Source organism: Eriocheir sinensis, chromosome 16 (assembly GCF_024679095.1).
Source record: "Eriocheir sinensis breed Jianghai 21 chromosome 16, ASM2467909v1, whole genome shotgun sequence".
Lineage (NCBI taxonomy): Eukaryota > Metazoa > Arthropoda > Malacostraca > Decapoda > Varunidae > Eriocheir > Eriocheir sinensis.
Genome location: NC_066524.1, coordinates 20647790 through 20663512, shown reverse-complemented (window position 1 = coordinate 20663512; position 15723 = coordinate 20647790). Strand labels below are relative to the sequence as shown.

The window sequence follows — 15723 nt, the reverse complement described above, 5'->3', positions numbered from 1 at the left end:
CACACACACACACACACACACACACACACACGCTCCCCCACACACCCACACAGATCACCATCACCCAAAAATAAACAAAAACAAAAGAAAGTTAAATGAGATAAACAAAGAGTCAAATTCGGGAAACAAAAGGATCCGAACAGCTTTCCACGTGGCCAGAGGATTAAGTCGTGGGATTAGAAGAGTTAGACGTGGCGTTAAATCCCTTATCTTTCACTCTTTGATCCTCTTTGCGGTGTCAATACGATGCTAAAGCGATAAAACCCCATACATTAAAGCCGTATTGGGACGCCACGAGGTCAGTGTCCCCTTGACTTCGGTAGGGGGGAGATCTACATATATTTTCCCTTTGAAGTTCTACGTGTATTCTAAGGAAGAGATCGAGGAGGATGTGGCGATAGTGTTGAGTCCAGTGGAAGAGGCTCTGATTCTACTAGTACTTCTGTCCTGAACGAGGGAGAGAAAATTGTGTGTTTTGTAAGGTTTTTGGTTAATCTTGTGGACCGAAACTTTACTGAGGACGAAATCGCCATCATGAACGAATACAAGTAAGTTACTACTACTACTACTACTACTACTACTACTACTACTACTACTACTACTACTACTACTACTACGACTACTACTACTACTACCACTGCTAATATTAACACCATCATGACATACTATTTCGATTATTACTGCTACTACTACTACTACTACTACTACTACTACTACTACTACTACTACTACTATGTTAATCTCCCCTCACGATTCTTCACCACAGAGGGAGAAAGTCGACGCTATGGGCCCTGCTGTCAGTTCTCCTGCTGGTCCTGCTGCTACTACTACCCCTGCTGACGCTCCTGCTGACCCCCCGGCTGGGACTCCTGACGCGAGGGGAGAGAGGAGGGGGGGAGAGGGATCCTACGCCCCCTCATAAACTCCCTGACACGCCATCCGCTCCTCCTCCTACTCCTCCTCCTCCTACTACTACTACTATTACTACTACTACTACTACTACTACTACTACTACGACTGGTTCTACTGTGGTGATGACTACTACTGCTGCTACAATACAATCTGCAGCAGGAAACGATACGAGAAATAAGGAAGGAAAAGGAGAGAGTGGGAAGGAAGACTGTGAGGGAACAAGATGTCATTTTGAAACGCCCGCCGAGGAAGAGGATGTGACGAGCTATGAAAATGAGTCTAGTCAAGTTATAACAATACAGAGCGAAGACAGAAACGATACGAGAATGAAGGGAGATGAGGAAACGAGTGGAGAAACTGAAAACCACAACGATACACACAACTTACGAACCACCATCGCAAATAACCATACCAAACCCAAGATAACCACTCCCTCACATCGTTACCAGGGAGACCAAGTAAACAGGAACAGTCCAACACTAATTATACCATTCACACACATTCCCGTGAGCCCAGACCCTCCCCGGACAGACCTGGACACCCTCAAGATATATACATACCTTGCTGCAGACGGGGGCGAGGCGGACAGTGCGAATATCAGGGAAAATAAGACGCGGAGAGGAACTTTTCGTGAACCTGCCATTATAGAACAAGAGAAAATCGAGGTACTAGAAGGGATAACTGAGAGAGATAGACAGTCACCATTTCTTGAGGTTACAGTGGGTGAGACGGACCTTGAACTGAACTTAAGGAATATTAGTGATAGAAAGCAAGGAGAAATAAGTGAGGGAGAGAAAATAGAGATGCTAGAAGGGATAACTGAGAGAGACAGACAGTCGCCATTTCGAGAGGTTACAGTTGGTGAGACGGAACAAGAACTGAACTTATGGAATATTAGTGAAAGAAAGCAGGAAGGATTAAGCGAGAGAGAGAATCAGACACCATCCCATGTTGAACTTATACTAGAAAAGACGGAAAGAGAAGGAGAAAGAGGAAGAAAAGGAGACAGGGAAAGAGGAAGAGAAACAGAAATAGAAAGAAGTAATAATGAAACAAAACATCAAAACGAAGAACACAAAAATCCAAGTCGAAGTTTAAACACAAATAACATCTTAAAACCATCGATTCATCAAAATTTAGAACTTCAAAACCATACGATCCCTTATAATTCTACCACAAGGATTCCAAACCTATACACACCATCACAAGGGATCACAGAAACGACTAATACCACAAAAAGTCCACCAGAGGATCAAGTTATGGAGCCCTTGGAATCGAGTAGTGTGTCAAGGATTCGAAGACGGTTACGAGTTGTCCAGGACCCCGATGTCAACTCTTTCCCCTCCTCGTCCTCGTCATCCTCCTCCTCTTCTTCTTTCTCTCAATCATCTCCCAGCATCTCTTTCCCTCCCTCATCTCCCTCTTCCTCCTCCTCTTCCTCTCCTCGATCTTCTTATACCTTCTCTTCCCTTTCTTCGTCTCCCTCCTCCTCATTCTCTTCCTTTCTCCGACCTCCTTCCAGCATCTCTTCCTCTTCTTCATCTCCCTCCTCCTCCTCCTTCTTTCCACAATCACCTCAAACCATTGCTTTTTCCTCCTTCTCCTCTTCTTCCTTTCCCCGACCTCCTCCGAACATCTCTTCCTCCTCTTCCTCCTTTATCCCATCTCCTCGCATCCTCCCTCTCCCAGCATCCACGTATCTCATCAAGGCTATCAGATACCCTTCCCTCGCCCACCTAACCCAAGAGAAGATGAAAGATGTCCCTCAATACGATCAGAAACCACAAAACGGGTTGCCAGACTATAGATACGAGACTCCAAGCTCAGCGCAACTACATCGACGGGCCAGAGGAAAATCAGCACCTCTTCAGCATGTGAGAGAAGGGACGTCAGCAAGTCTTCAGCACTCGGGGGAAGACTCAGCACTCTCCAGACACAGGGTACTAGGAAACACAGAAACAGCACCTCGATCACGCCTGAGAGAGGAAAAATCAGCACTCTTTCAGCATGGCAATAAAGGAAACTTGGAATACTCTCAACGTGGATTAGTGAAGAGAAACGTTACGCCTTTCCAACGGGGCAGAAGTAGAGGATATTTTGCCCATTCCCAACACCCATTACAAGGACACGTACCATATCTTCAACCAGGGACAAGTGAAGGCAAATTAGTACAGTCCCATCACGATTTAGTCAAGGGGAACTGGGCGCATCCTTACCACGGGACAGGACCAGGCTCATCGTCGTCGCAGTCACCCAACACTCAAGTTCAAGTTCAAGATCATACATTCAAGACGGAGTGGGTTTCAAGCTTATTTTGGACCGTCATGAAGGTCGTGGATGTTATTGCGACCTTCCTGTTGTTGAGTCAAAAGTTCGTCTTCCTTGATAAAGCGTCGACTTTCACGGGGAATTCAATGTTAGATGATGTTACTGTTACTAATAATAATAATAATAATACGACTACTACTATTACTACTACTACTACTACTACTGCTACTACTACTACTGCTATTACTACTGGTATTAATATTTTTTCACTGGTCACTACTCCTCTCATATCCTCCTCCTCTTCTTCCTTCTCCTCCCCCTCCTCCTCCTCTTCTTCTTCCTTCTCCTCCTCCTCCTCCTCTTTCTCTTTCTCTGATTTCTCTATTAGTCCTTCTACTATTTCATCATCTTCTTTCTCTTCCTCTTCCTCTTCTTTTTTATCCCCTTCCTCCTCTTCTTCCTCTTCCATCTTGCTCCCTTCCTTCTCTTCCTCTTCTTCCTATTCATTCCCTTCTTTCTCTTCTTCCTCTTCCTCTTTATTCCCTTCCTTCTCCTCCTCCTCTTCCTCCTCCTCCTCCTTCTCCCTCTCTTCTGTATCCTATTCCTCCTCCTCCTCCTCCTCCTCCTCCTCCTCCTCCTCCTCCTCCTCCTCCTCCTTCTCCCCCATCTACACACCACTCACCATCACCACCACCACCACCTCCACCTCTCATCACCAATACACCCTGACTCATCACTCCACCATAGTCACCACCATAACCCACTCCTACACCATACACACCACCACGGCAACCATAATCCCCACCACCACCACCACTACCACCACCACGACTACCAAGCCACCATACCATCACTACCACCACTATTAATAAGGTCTTTGTACTTATTGTGAAGGTTCTGGTTATGTTGGTGGTGATGTTTTCTTGTTTTTTTGTGTTAGGTTAGATTGTTATGTTGAATTTGGGTTGGGTTGGGTTAGGTTGAAATGGTTCATATTGCCTTTGTTTTAGAGGTGTTAGGAGCAGTTAGGAACAAGTTAAGAGCGTTAGTTTCCTTGTGTTAATAGTTGAATAGTTGGTCTTGCCTGTGTAGAAATTTGAAAGTCGTAGCTTCTCTAGAAATGCAATAGTTTAAGTTCTCATTTTGTTTTGGTATCAGGAAGGAAATAAAAGGAGTATCAGAGTCCTTTAAACGGATTCGAGTACATATATATTTTGCTTTACCTTCAAGATCCCAGACTGATAGCATTTCCAGACCAGTCAAATTTGTAACAATGGACTTTTAAGCGAATTCGAACCTAAACAAACAGATTCGAATACATATATATATTTTTTTACCTTCAAGAACCCAGACTGATAGGAATTCCAGACCAGTCAAATTCGTAACAATGTTTTAGATTCGAATTCGCTAAAAAGTCCATTGTTGCGAATTTGACTGGTCTGAAAATCCTGTCAGTCTGGGGTTCTTGAGGGTAAAAAAAATATATATGTACTCGAATCCGTTTAAAGGACTCTGATTCTCCTTTTGTTTCCTTCCATTGTGTTTATGACCAGAAAAAGAATGTGCCACTTTTGTATAAGGGAAAAGAAAATGTGTGTGTGAATTATGATACAACTTAAATGCAACGAAAATACATGAGGAGGTGTTGATTTATTGGTTATTTCATAGTTTTATTTGTCTTTCATTATAGCAAACGAAGAGAAAGGAAAATAGAAGATAAGCAGAATAGAAAACTGTTACTAAAAAAATGGATAAAAGGATTGAAATATAGATTGGTAACGTATCTGAGAGTTATTTTTCTCACAACAACAACAACAACAACAACAACAAGACCCCCCCAACCCCCCCAACCCCGTTAATAATCCTCCCCTGACTTACGAGATCAATATAATAACCGAGAAATTTGGCACAAGGGGAAGCGAAGGAGAGGAAAGAGGAGGAGGAGGAGGAGGAGGAGGAGGAGGAGAGAAGAACAAAGAGGAAGAAGAAGAACAAAGGGAAAGAAAAAGAACGAGAACAATAATAATACGAAGAGAAAGGAAAAGAAAGTGAAGAAGGAAAAACAAACAAAAGAAAAGAAGTAGAATGAGGAAAAAGAGGAGGAGGAGAAGAAAGATAAAGAGGAAGATAAGAAGAGGGAAAAGGAGAAGGAGGAGGAGGAGGAGGATTTCTGAATTACGAAGGAAAAAAAAACAGAAAAGAGGAAATAGGACAAGGAGAAAAGGAAGAGAAGGAGGAGGAAGAGAAGGATAAAGAGGAAGATAAGGAGAGGGAAAAGGAGGAGGAGGAGGAGGAGGAGGAGGATTTCTAAGTAACGAAGGAAAAAACAAAAAAACAGAAAAGAGGAAATAGGACAAGGAGAAAGAAGAGGAGGAGGAGGAGGAGAAAGAGAAGGATAAAGATGAGGAAAAGAAGAAAAAAAGAGGAAAGAAAAGAAAAAGAAAAAGAGGAAGAAAAGAAGAAGAAAAAGGAGGAACAAAAAGGAGGAAGAATGAGTGGGAGGAGGATTTCTTTCCCTTCCTCCTCCTCCTCCTCCTCCTCCCTAGCACCTCCCACACTAATTCCTCGTTGCGTGAGGCTCAGGTAAGGCAGCGGACAGGTAAGACTAATTGGTAGACAGACACGCACTAATTAACAAGCATTTAAAAACAAAGAAAAGAACAACAGGTAAATGAGAACGAGAGAGAAAGAGAAGAAGAAATAAAAATTGAAATATTGCGTTTAAATGGATGATATTGATGATGATGATGTAGTAGTAGTAGTAGTAGTAGTAGTAGTTGTTGTTGTTGTTGTTGTTGTAGATCTTCTTCTTCTTCTCCTACTTCTTCTTTTTCTTCTACATTTTCTTTTTCTTTATATTTCTGCTGTCCTTATTGTTATTATTATTGAATTATCTAGTTGTTGTTGTTGTTGTTGTTGTTGTTGTTGTTGTTGTTGTTGTTGTTGTTGTTGTTGTTGTTGTCCCCGAGTATTAAAAAGATGCTGAAGAACGGTTCATAATTACAAGCACACGTACGATAACTAACCAAAGTATACGAGATCACAACTTTGCAGGGGTTGAAATAATACCAGGCTTTTTGCGCGGGAAAATGTGGTTAGTCTGGATATTACTCTCGTGTTTCCCTCTTTTTCTTTTTTCAGGTGCTGCCTCTAGCGCTGGAAGGCTTTCTTGGGGGGCCTCTCGGATGGCCCCAACCGTTAGTGGCTCAGGCGAATTTTATTTATAGTGACTCCCGTGATGTGTGACTCTTGCCTGGTCCATGCTGCCCCCCGGTGTTCTTTTTGACCGAAATCGTTGAGGTTAGGGTTGATTGAAGATCCGAGCAGCATGTGGGTAATCTTCCTTCCACTTTCTCTTCTCCTCTTTTTCCTCCTCTCTGTGCTTTCTTTCTTTCGCTTCTAATATAAGAGATTAATGATTTTTTTATATATATATATTCTCCATTTTCCCTTCGTCTTTACTTCTCTTCCTCTTTCCTTCTCTCTGCTTTCCTTCCCTTCGCTTTTATATCTCTGTCTTCTCTTTCTGCTTTCTTTCCTTCGCTGATGAATTTCTTTATATATTCTCCATTTCCCTTCGTCCTCACTCTTCCTTCCTCTTTCTCTTCTCCTTTTCCTCCTCTCTGTGCTTTCTTTCCTTCGCGTCTAACATTAAAGATGAATGAGTTGTTTTTCTTTATATATTCTCCATTTCCCCTTCGTCCTCACTTCTCTTCCTCTTTCCTTCTCTCTGCTTTCCTTCCCTTCGCCTTTATATCTCTGTCTTCTCTTTCTGCTTTCGTTCCTTCGCTTCTAACATTAAAGATGAATGAGTTGTTTTTCTTTATATATTCTCCATTTCCCCTTCGTCCTCACTTCTCTTCCTCTTTCCTTCTCTCTGCTTTCCTTCCCGTCTCCTTCATATCTCAGTCTTCTCTTTCTGCTTTCTTTCCCTCGCTTCTAACATAGGAGATAAGAACTTGGCAGGAATGAGCGGGGTTTGAAAATACTAGACTTCTCCAGCGTGTTTTTGGCCGGCAAGGGATGTGCTTTGCTATATTACATGCATATTTTCTGGCTATTCTTTCCCTAATCTCCATTTTTCTATCACGCTTCTTTTTCCTCTATAATCAAGAAGCTTCGTAACTAAAAATAAAAGAAGTAGAAGTATTATTAATCTCCATTCTTGCATTTTTTAATCATGTTTTCCCTACTCTGTATAATTAAAAAAGCCTTCATGAGTAAATATATATAAGGAATAGCAATATAATTAAACCGGAAATTAAAAAATAAGAAATAACGAAGAATAAAAGAAAAAAGGAAAGAAAAACAAAAGAAGATCAAAACAAAACAAAACAGAACACAAGAAATACAGAAAAAACAAGAAAAAACAAGAACTAAAAAAACACAAACGCCCCCAAAAATGAATTAAACAAAAAAAAAAGAGCAAGGAGAAGGAGAGAGAGAGAGAGAGAGAGAGAGAGAGAGAGAGAGAGAGAGAGAGAGAGAGAGAGAGAGAGAGAGAGAGAGAGAGAGAGGAAGGAAGGAGGGAAGAGGAAAGGGGGCGGAAAGAAGGAAGGAAGGGAGGAAGGAAGGAAGGAAGGCAAGAGAGGAGAGTCGGCGAACAATATAGTGGACAAAACAGTGTTGCCAGAATGTCGTATACTCGGACCTTTGCAAATCTCGATCTCACCCCAAAAACTCATATACCCGCACGCATTACCGTATTCAATTACAATTAGCGTTAAAACCATTCATTATCGAGGCTCTTTACGTCTTTAGCGATAATCATAGGTCAGAGGAATCAGAAAATAATATATGCGCTGAGTACGATAATATAAGGCATCGCTGGCCCCTGGGTCGCAAGATATTCAGTTGTTGCTTGTCCGTGGTGGGGAGTGCACGTGTGTGTTTCTCTCGTTCTTCCGCCACGCTGTTCTGAGGTGGTGTTGGTGGTGGTGATGGTGGTGTTGGTGTTGCTGGTGTGGTGTTGAGGTGTGTGGGGGTGTATGTGTGGGTGTGCGTGCGTGTGTGTGTGTGTGTCACGTGCTTATAAAGATTGCGTGTCAAAGTTCTCTCTCTCTCTCTCTCTCTCTCTCTCTCTCTCTCTCTCTCTCTCTCTCTCTCTCTCTCTCTCTCTCTCTCTCTCTCTCTCTCTCTCTCTCTCTCTCTCTCTCTCAGGTGGACACGCCAGTCAAGGAAAAAAATAATTGAATAAAAAGTTAAATAAGAAAAGTAAATATGAAAAGTAAACAAGAAAATAAACAAATAAAGAAAGAAAGAAAGAAAGGAAATAAGAAAATGAATTAATAAAGTAAAGTTTGTAAATAAAGGAAATATATCGTGAATGGAGAGAGAGAGAGAGAGAGAGAGAGAGAGAGAAAATAAAGAAAAAGAAACACAAATAACAAAACAAAACAAAAAAAATAGACAAAATAAAAAAAGAAAGAAAAATCAGGAAAAAATAAAGAAAAAATGAGAAAAAATTGCGTGACCACCTGAGAGAGAGAGAGAGAGAGAGAGAGAGAGAGAGAGAGAGAGAGAGAGAGAGAGAGAGAGAGAGAGAGAGAGAGAAACGGGGCTATCACACCATCTTCCACCCTCATGATCAATACACAGATTTTAGAGGAACCGGGTCACCCTTTCCCTACCCCCCCTACCCCCTCTCTCTCTCCCTCCCCCTCCCTCTCTCCTTTCTCTCCCTCCCTCCTTCCCTCCGTTGGTCACCTCCGTCACCTGTCACCTTTCTCACTCCCTCTCTCCCTTCCTCCTTCTCTCTCCCTCTCTCCCTTCTTTCCTCACTTCCTTTTGCACACATAACACTCCTTGACTTCTGTTCTTTTCTTTTTTTTCCTTTTTCTTGTTGTTGTTTTTTTGTTGTTTTTTTCTTTTCTTTATTTCTTGTTTTCTTTTTTCTTTCTTGCTTCTTGTTAATTTTGTTTTGGCTTTTTAATTTATTTTTCCTCGTTTTTCTTTCTTTTTCTTATATGCTACTGCAACTATTACTGCTATTATTTTTTATTGCTATTTATTACTACTATTTTTTACATATATTTTAATTTTCTGCATTTTTCTTTCTTTTCCTCTTTACTTTCTGTTCATTTTATTTTGTCTGTTCGATTTTTTCCTTTTTTCATCCTTTCTTTTACTTCGTTAACTACTACTACTACTACTACTACTACTACTACTACTACTACTACTACTACTACTACTATTGCACATATTACAGCAACAACAACAACAACAACAATGACAACACTACCAGCATGACTTACTAACACATTAATATATTTTTTTTCTGTTACGTCCTTGCTCTCTCTCTCTCTCTCTCTCTCTCTCTCTCAAATTAACAAGAGAGAGAGAGAGAGAGAGAGAGACGGTCAGGATTACCTCCATGAAATATTGACCCAAGTTCCCAGAGGTCAGAGAGACGTAATTCTCTCTCTCTCTCTATCTATCTATCTATCTATCTATCTATCTATCTCTATCTATCTATCTATATATATCTAAAAATAACAAATAACATACTACTACTACTAGTACCACTACTACTACTACTACTACTACTACTACTACCTCCTTTTCCTTCTATTCTTCACTAATTCTTGACTCCCTACTTATTTTCCATTCGAAGGTGGACTAAAATCTCTCAATGAGGGACGAGAAGTAATGGAAAGACAGGGCGTATTTTTGTATTTCTCTCGCCATGACCACGCGTGCATCCCTCTCCCTGCGCCTCTCCTCCGCCCTTCCCCTCAAGCCCTCCACGGCCTCCCCTGTTGCTGCTTCTTCTGGCGGCGATAAAACAAATGAGGATCAAGAGAGGTAAATATATGTACTGTCTTGTCTGTTTGTTTGTCTCTGCACGTCTATAGATGCTTAAACTACTTCTTACTCCTGTTTATGTTAATGTGTATGATTTCGTTCCTTTTAATTTGATAGCCGATGTTTTTTTTGTTAGTTTTAGATTAGGTAGATAAATGTTACGTCTTTCTGCACTTCTATAGATGCTTAAACTACTTATTACTCTTGTTTATGTTTGTGTATATGATTTCGTTACTTTTAATTTGATAGCCGATGTTTTTTTGTTAGTTTTAGATTAGGTAGATAAATGTTATGTGTTTCTGCGCTGCTATAGATGTCTTAAGTTTTTTTCTATATCTGTTGTTTGTGTTTGTGTATATGTATTTAGATTAGTTTGAATTTGATAGTTATGTTATTTTTGTTAGTTTTTGCTTAGGGAAATAAATGTTGTCTTTTTTTGCATTTCTATAGATGGTTAAGGTTCACTCTATCTGTTGTTTGTGTTTATGTGAATGTATTGCTTTGAATTTAATAACTCGATTGTTTTGTTCGTTTTGGTTTGTCTGATTTATTTTTATGGTGCAAAATACCAAAAAGTAGACAGGCTATGCTTCTTTTTAAATAACCTTAGCAGTGTTGTTGTTGTTTTAGTTTAAGTTAATTTCATGTTCATTTATTTTTCATTTATGTATATAGTTTCCTTCATTCATTCATTCATTTCCTTCATTCTTGTCTTTCTTCCTTCGTTCACTCATTAATTCTCTCCATTCATTCATTCATTCATTCATACATATAGTTTTAAGGCATAATCTGGGTCATTTTTCTCATTATCATCGCTTTCTGTTAGTCTTTTTCTTGCCGCGAGTTTATCTGCTTTAGTTTCCCCAAAATCCATCATCGTTTAAGGGAAAAAATAAGAACTTGCGTTGTTATCTTCTTTTGCTCGGTCTTGGCTTGTTTCGTGTTTAGCTCCGCCCTTTGATGTGAGTCCGGCGCTTACGTGATCCAAGGCTTACGTTTCCTATATTGACAGTCCTCGTGTGGGGGTCTTTTTTTATGCCTTGGGTCCCTGTCTTTTATGCTTTGGGCTCGTCTCGTGTCTTAACTGCCTTGATTCTAGTTATTCTTCATTGTAAAAGAGACAGATTGTGATGCAAAAGAGAATTACACATACATAAACATCCCTAGTGACTTGCGGTTCCCTGTCTCGTGTCTTAACTGCCATGGTTCTAGTTATTCTTCATTGTAAAAGAGACAGATTGTGATGCTAAAGAGAATTACACACATATAAACATACCTAGTGACTTGCGGTTCCCTGTTCCGTGTCTTAACTCTCATGATTCTAGTTATTCTTCATCGTAAAAGAGGCAGATTGTGATGCAAGAGAGATATAGACATATATAAACATACCCCCATGACCCGTGACAGCCATTGCAACCCTCCCGCGGCCCCGAAACGGATGTGGGAAGCCTTGCGCCGGGCTAACACGTGTGGGGAAACAGGTGTACAGGTGTGTGGTGCGCTGGCAGGTGTGTGTGGTGGTGTGGTGGCAGATGTTTTGTTTTCTTCACTACAGCATCACATCACATCCCTACCACATCCATGTCATTTCTCTTAAAACGATTCTATAGACACGATGTTTTTTTGATTTTTGATTGGGATAAAAGTCTGGTTCATAAAAGATTGATATGTTTTGTAATTTGTCGTATTTATTTCTGAGGACACTAAAACATCTATCTAACTATCTAACTATCTATCTATCCATGTATCTGTCTATCTATCTATCTATCTATGGAGGCAGTTAATCAGATATCGAAGTAAGGCAATCATTTTTTTTCATCTAAGTCACGATCAAAACACGAGAAAATTGAAAAGAAAGAAAAGGAGGAGGAGGAGATGATAAAAAATACATGCGTGAAATGCTTGTTATTGAGAATGTGCTATGCATAGTGAGTGGCCCAAGGACTTATGGGGAGTGTGTGATGCTTGCTGAGTGGGCCAAGGCAGACGAGGCCACCAGCTGGGATGCATTACGTCATCTCTGTTAGCTAGTCAGTAGGGATGGGCAAGTACCGTTAATTTGAGTACCGGTAGTACCGGTACCGAAAACTCAAGTACCGTAGTACCGGTACCGGAAGGTTTTTTTTTTCTTAATGACCTCTGATGAAATTCCCAAATAAATTTCCTGTAAAGAAAACTCTCTCTCTCCTTCAACTTAATATCAACTAGAGCAGAAATGCAACGTTTAGGAGCCTTCTGACTGATGTAAAATCACTTAGGTTTAAGGACAGACCACCTAGTCTGGACCATGGGGGTCTGTGTGGTCTGGTTTTCTATGTAAATCTATGTAAATCTCTCTCTCTCTCTCTCTCTCTCTCTCTCTCTCTCTCTCTCTCTCTCTCTCTCTCTCTCTCTCTCTCTCTCTCTCTCTCTCTCTCTCTCTCTCTCTCTCTGAATGAAGTGAATATTTATTTTTTCGAAAAAAAAATAGCATGTATAGTTATTACGGATGTACTCGATCATAGTCTAATAACAATAACAATATAATTATATTAGCGTTTTCTAAAGACTCGTGGGACTCACTAACTTTTAACCCAAGACTTCGTTTTCATTTTACATGCCACTGTTAAATTCGTATGACTCGTTAACTTTTAGAGAGAGAGAGAGAGAGAGAGAGAGAGAGAGAGAGAGAGAGAGAGAGAGAGAGAGAGAGAGAATTTTTCGTTACGTATATTTATTTGCGTTTAGAAATCACGTATAACCCTTACTGCAGACATTCAACCATACATCATCAAGGATCAGCCCTCTCAACCGTATATGTGTGTCTTCGTATGGCGGAGACACTGTATAACGGGGTGTATGGTACTGTGTGTGTGTTCGTGTGTTGACTTTATTTCCACACCACCTTGTTTTTTGTTAAAAGTCTTGGTGCGTTTTTTTTTTCAAGAGGTGTCCCCCGTAGGCCTAATCCTCTTATTTGGTCAGGAAATTAATTGTTACGAAAGAGTGCACGTTGTTATAAAAGCACATGGGGTTGTAACAAAAGGGTACAGAATTGTTTTGAAAGCATACGTGGTTGTAACGAAAGTGCGCGGTGTTGTAACAAAAGCTTGCGGGGTTGTTTCGATCAACAGTGTATGGGTTTGTTGCAATACCCAAAATCCGTAGAAATTGTAAATAGCCGTAGCAGCAAATATTGTCATGCAGAAACCATATATAGTTGTTGATAGCAGCAGCAGCAGCAGCAGCAAAAAGGTTAATGTGAATAGTCGAAGAGGAAGTTAGGTTTGGCATTCAAAAGCCATAGTTGTTATTGATAGCCAATCGCAGCAGCACCAAAGTTGTTACGATACTACCATTATGCCAGATTAATACGCTCCCCATATGTATTTTCCCATAGCATGTGCTTAAAATATATCCAACTGGTACACATGTAAATATATAGTTTAGTACACACACTTAGAAATATAAAACCCAGTACCTTTTGCTTAAACTATACCACCTAAACATACGTAAATATATCGCTTCATACATATACTTACAAATATAACCCAGTAACGTACGCTTAAAATGTCGCATCGTACATATACTTACAAATATAAGTATAATTGCTCGTGTATAAATCTCAGTGCGTATAGCCCTTCCTACAAGCAAGAAGCGTATAAAAGAAAGCAATACAGACATACATCGTCGAGAATCAACAAACTTCTTGATGAATATTCATCATTTTCCTTTTATGTATAACTGATTTTATAAATTTCAGCACGTATAGCTCTTCATGTAAGCATGGAGTGTATATATGGGAGAATGCAACACAGACACACATCATCGAGAATCAGCCCTTTTGACCTTATACAAACATCTCATTCTTCATTTTCCTGTTATGTATATTAGTTTATGTATAGAAATCATCACGTATAACCCTTCCTGCAGACCTACAATCATATGTCATAAAAAATCATCCCTAAGGAAACAAAGCATTTTAATCAACCTTTTTTCGTTACGTATATTTACTTGCGTATAGAAATCATCACGTATAACCCTTACTGTAGACACTGTATAACGGGGTGTTTGGTACCGTGTGTCATTGCCACAGTACGAGGAGCAACAACACAAAGCAGATTTTATCTATAGCGCGTGCCAGTTCCTACGCCTTTTGCCTGGCCCATGCTGCCCCCCAGTGCTTCTCTTAAATGGAGATGCTGAAGTTGGGGTATATTAAAAGGTCTGGGCAGTACATGGGTAGCAGAAGTAAGGGTTGCGATAGCCGGAGCAGCAGTGCACACTTACAAATATATAACCCGAGACTTCATAGATGCGTAAACATATCACGTAGTACGTACATGCATGAAAATATAACCTGGTACTTTAAGTTTTAAAAATATTCCTTACAACACACTTAGATATATACATATACGTCAAAACCTTTCGTTTAGTCTATACTTTTATATATTCCCATGTACCTTAATATTCCTTGGTAACTTGTCGTAAGACGTATAACCCAGAGGCCAGGGAATTGGTACCAGGGAGACTGGGGGAATAAGCTGCTGTTCAAGGCAAGGACTGGAACAACAAGTAAAGGAGAGAACCAGAGATGAGAAGGACAAAAACTGCAGCGTTTGTACAGGGGAAAAGAAACAAAAAGAGCACCTGCTAGTGGCCTGTGACAGGTATGAAGAGGAGAGGCAAAGGCTATTAGCATCTGTGGTGGAGATCACTGGGGAAGAGGAGTGGCATAGCAGAGTGGAGGAGGAAGACTGAGGAATAAGTACCGTGTTAGGACCATAAGGATGTAAAGAGGAAGCAGTGAAATTAATACCTCGCACAAAAATTTTCTTGGCATGTTGCTGCAAAAAAAGATCTGAGCATGTAGTGAAAGTTGAGTGAAAAATGTAATAATGGAAAATAGCAAAAGCGCATAGGAAGGCAAATCAAGGAAAGAAATGGACAGAAAACCTAAGTTCAGGATGAAGTGCTCAGTATTACAAGTGAATAAAGGGCAAGGCAAGGTAAGGAAAGGCAAGGGAAGGGCAGGGCAAGGCAAGGGAAGGGCAAGGCAAGGCAAGGGAAGGGCAGGGCAAGGAAAGGAAAGGACAGGGCAAGGGAAGGACAAGGCAAGGGAGACCAACGCACAGGGCTATATATGGCCAGCCAAGAAGACGAGACGCACAGGGCTGGCCAGCCAAGAAGGCAAGGTCAGGGAACGCACAAGGCCAGCCAGCCAAGAAGGCGAGACGCACAGGGCTGGCAGCCAAGGCAGGACAGGGCAAGGGAAGGGCAAGGCAAGGGAAGGGCTGGGCAAGGCAAGGCAAGGCAATTAAGTCAAGGCAAGGGCAAATCAAGGCAAGGGCAAGGCAAGGCTTAAGCATTCATCCTGAACTTAGGTTATCTGTCCTTTTCTTTCCCTGATTTGCCTGCCTATGCGCTTTTGCTATTTTCCACTATTACACTTTTCACTCAACTTTCACTACATATTCAGATCTTTTTTCCCCAGCAACATGCCAAGAAAATTTTTGAGTGCAAGGGAAAGGCAAGGCAAGGCAAGGCAAGGCAAGGGCACCACCACCACCATCACGTACCACCACCACCACCACCACTATCACGTACCACCACCACCACTATCACGTACCACCACCACCACCACCACCACCACCACAATCACGTACCACCACCACCACCACCACGTACCACCACCACCACCACCACCACCACCACCACTATCACGTACCACCACCACGTACCACCACCACTATCACGTAC

General features: G+C 41.0%; 1 protein-coding gene across 2 annotated transcripts in view; it reads left to right on the top strand.

Moving 5' to 3' along the window:
* The first annotated feature begins 8043 nt into the window (after nt 1-8043).
* LOC126999528 (uncharacterized) overlaps nt 8044-15723 on the top strand; it is a 31555-nt gene continuing 23875 nt past the window's right edge. For both annotated transcript variants that reach the window (XM_050862195.1, XM_050862194.1), the window contains exons 1-2: nt 8044-8154; nt 9794-9984. The gene's annotated coding sequence lies outside the window, so the exon portion shown is untranslated. The remainder of the gene's footprint in view (nt 8155-9793; nt 9985-15723) is intronic.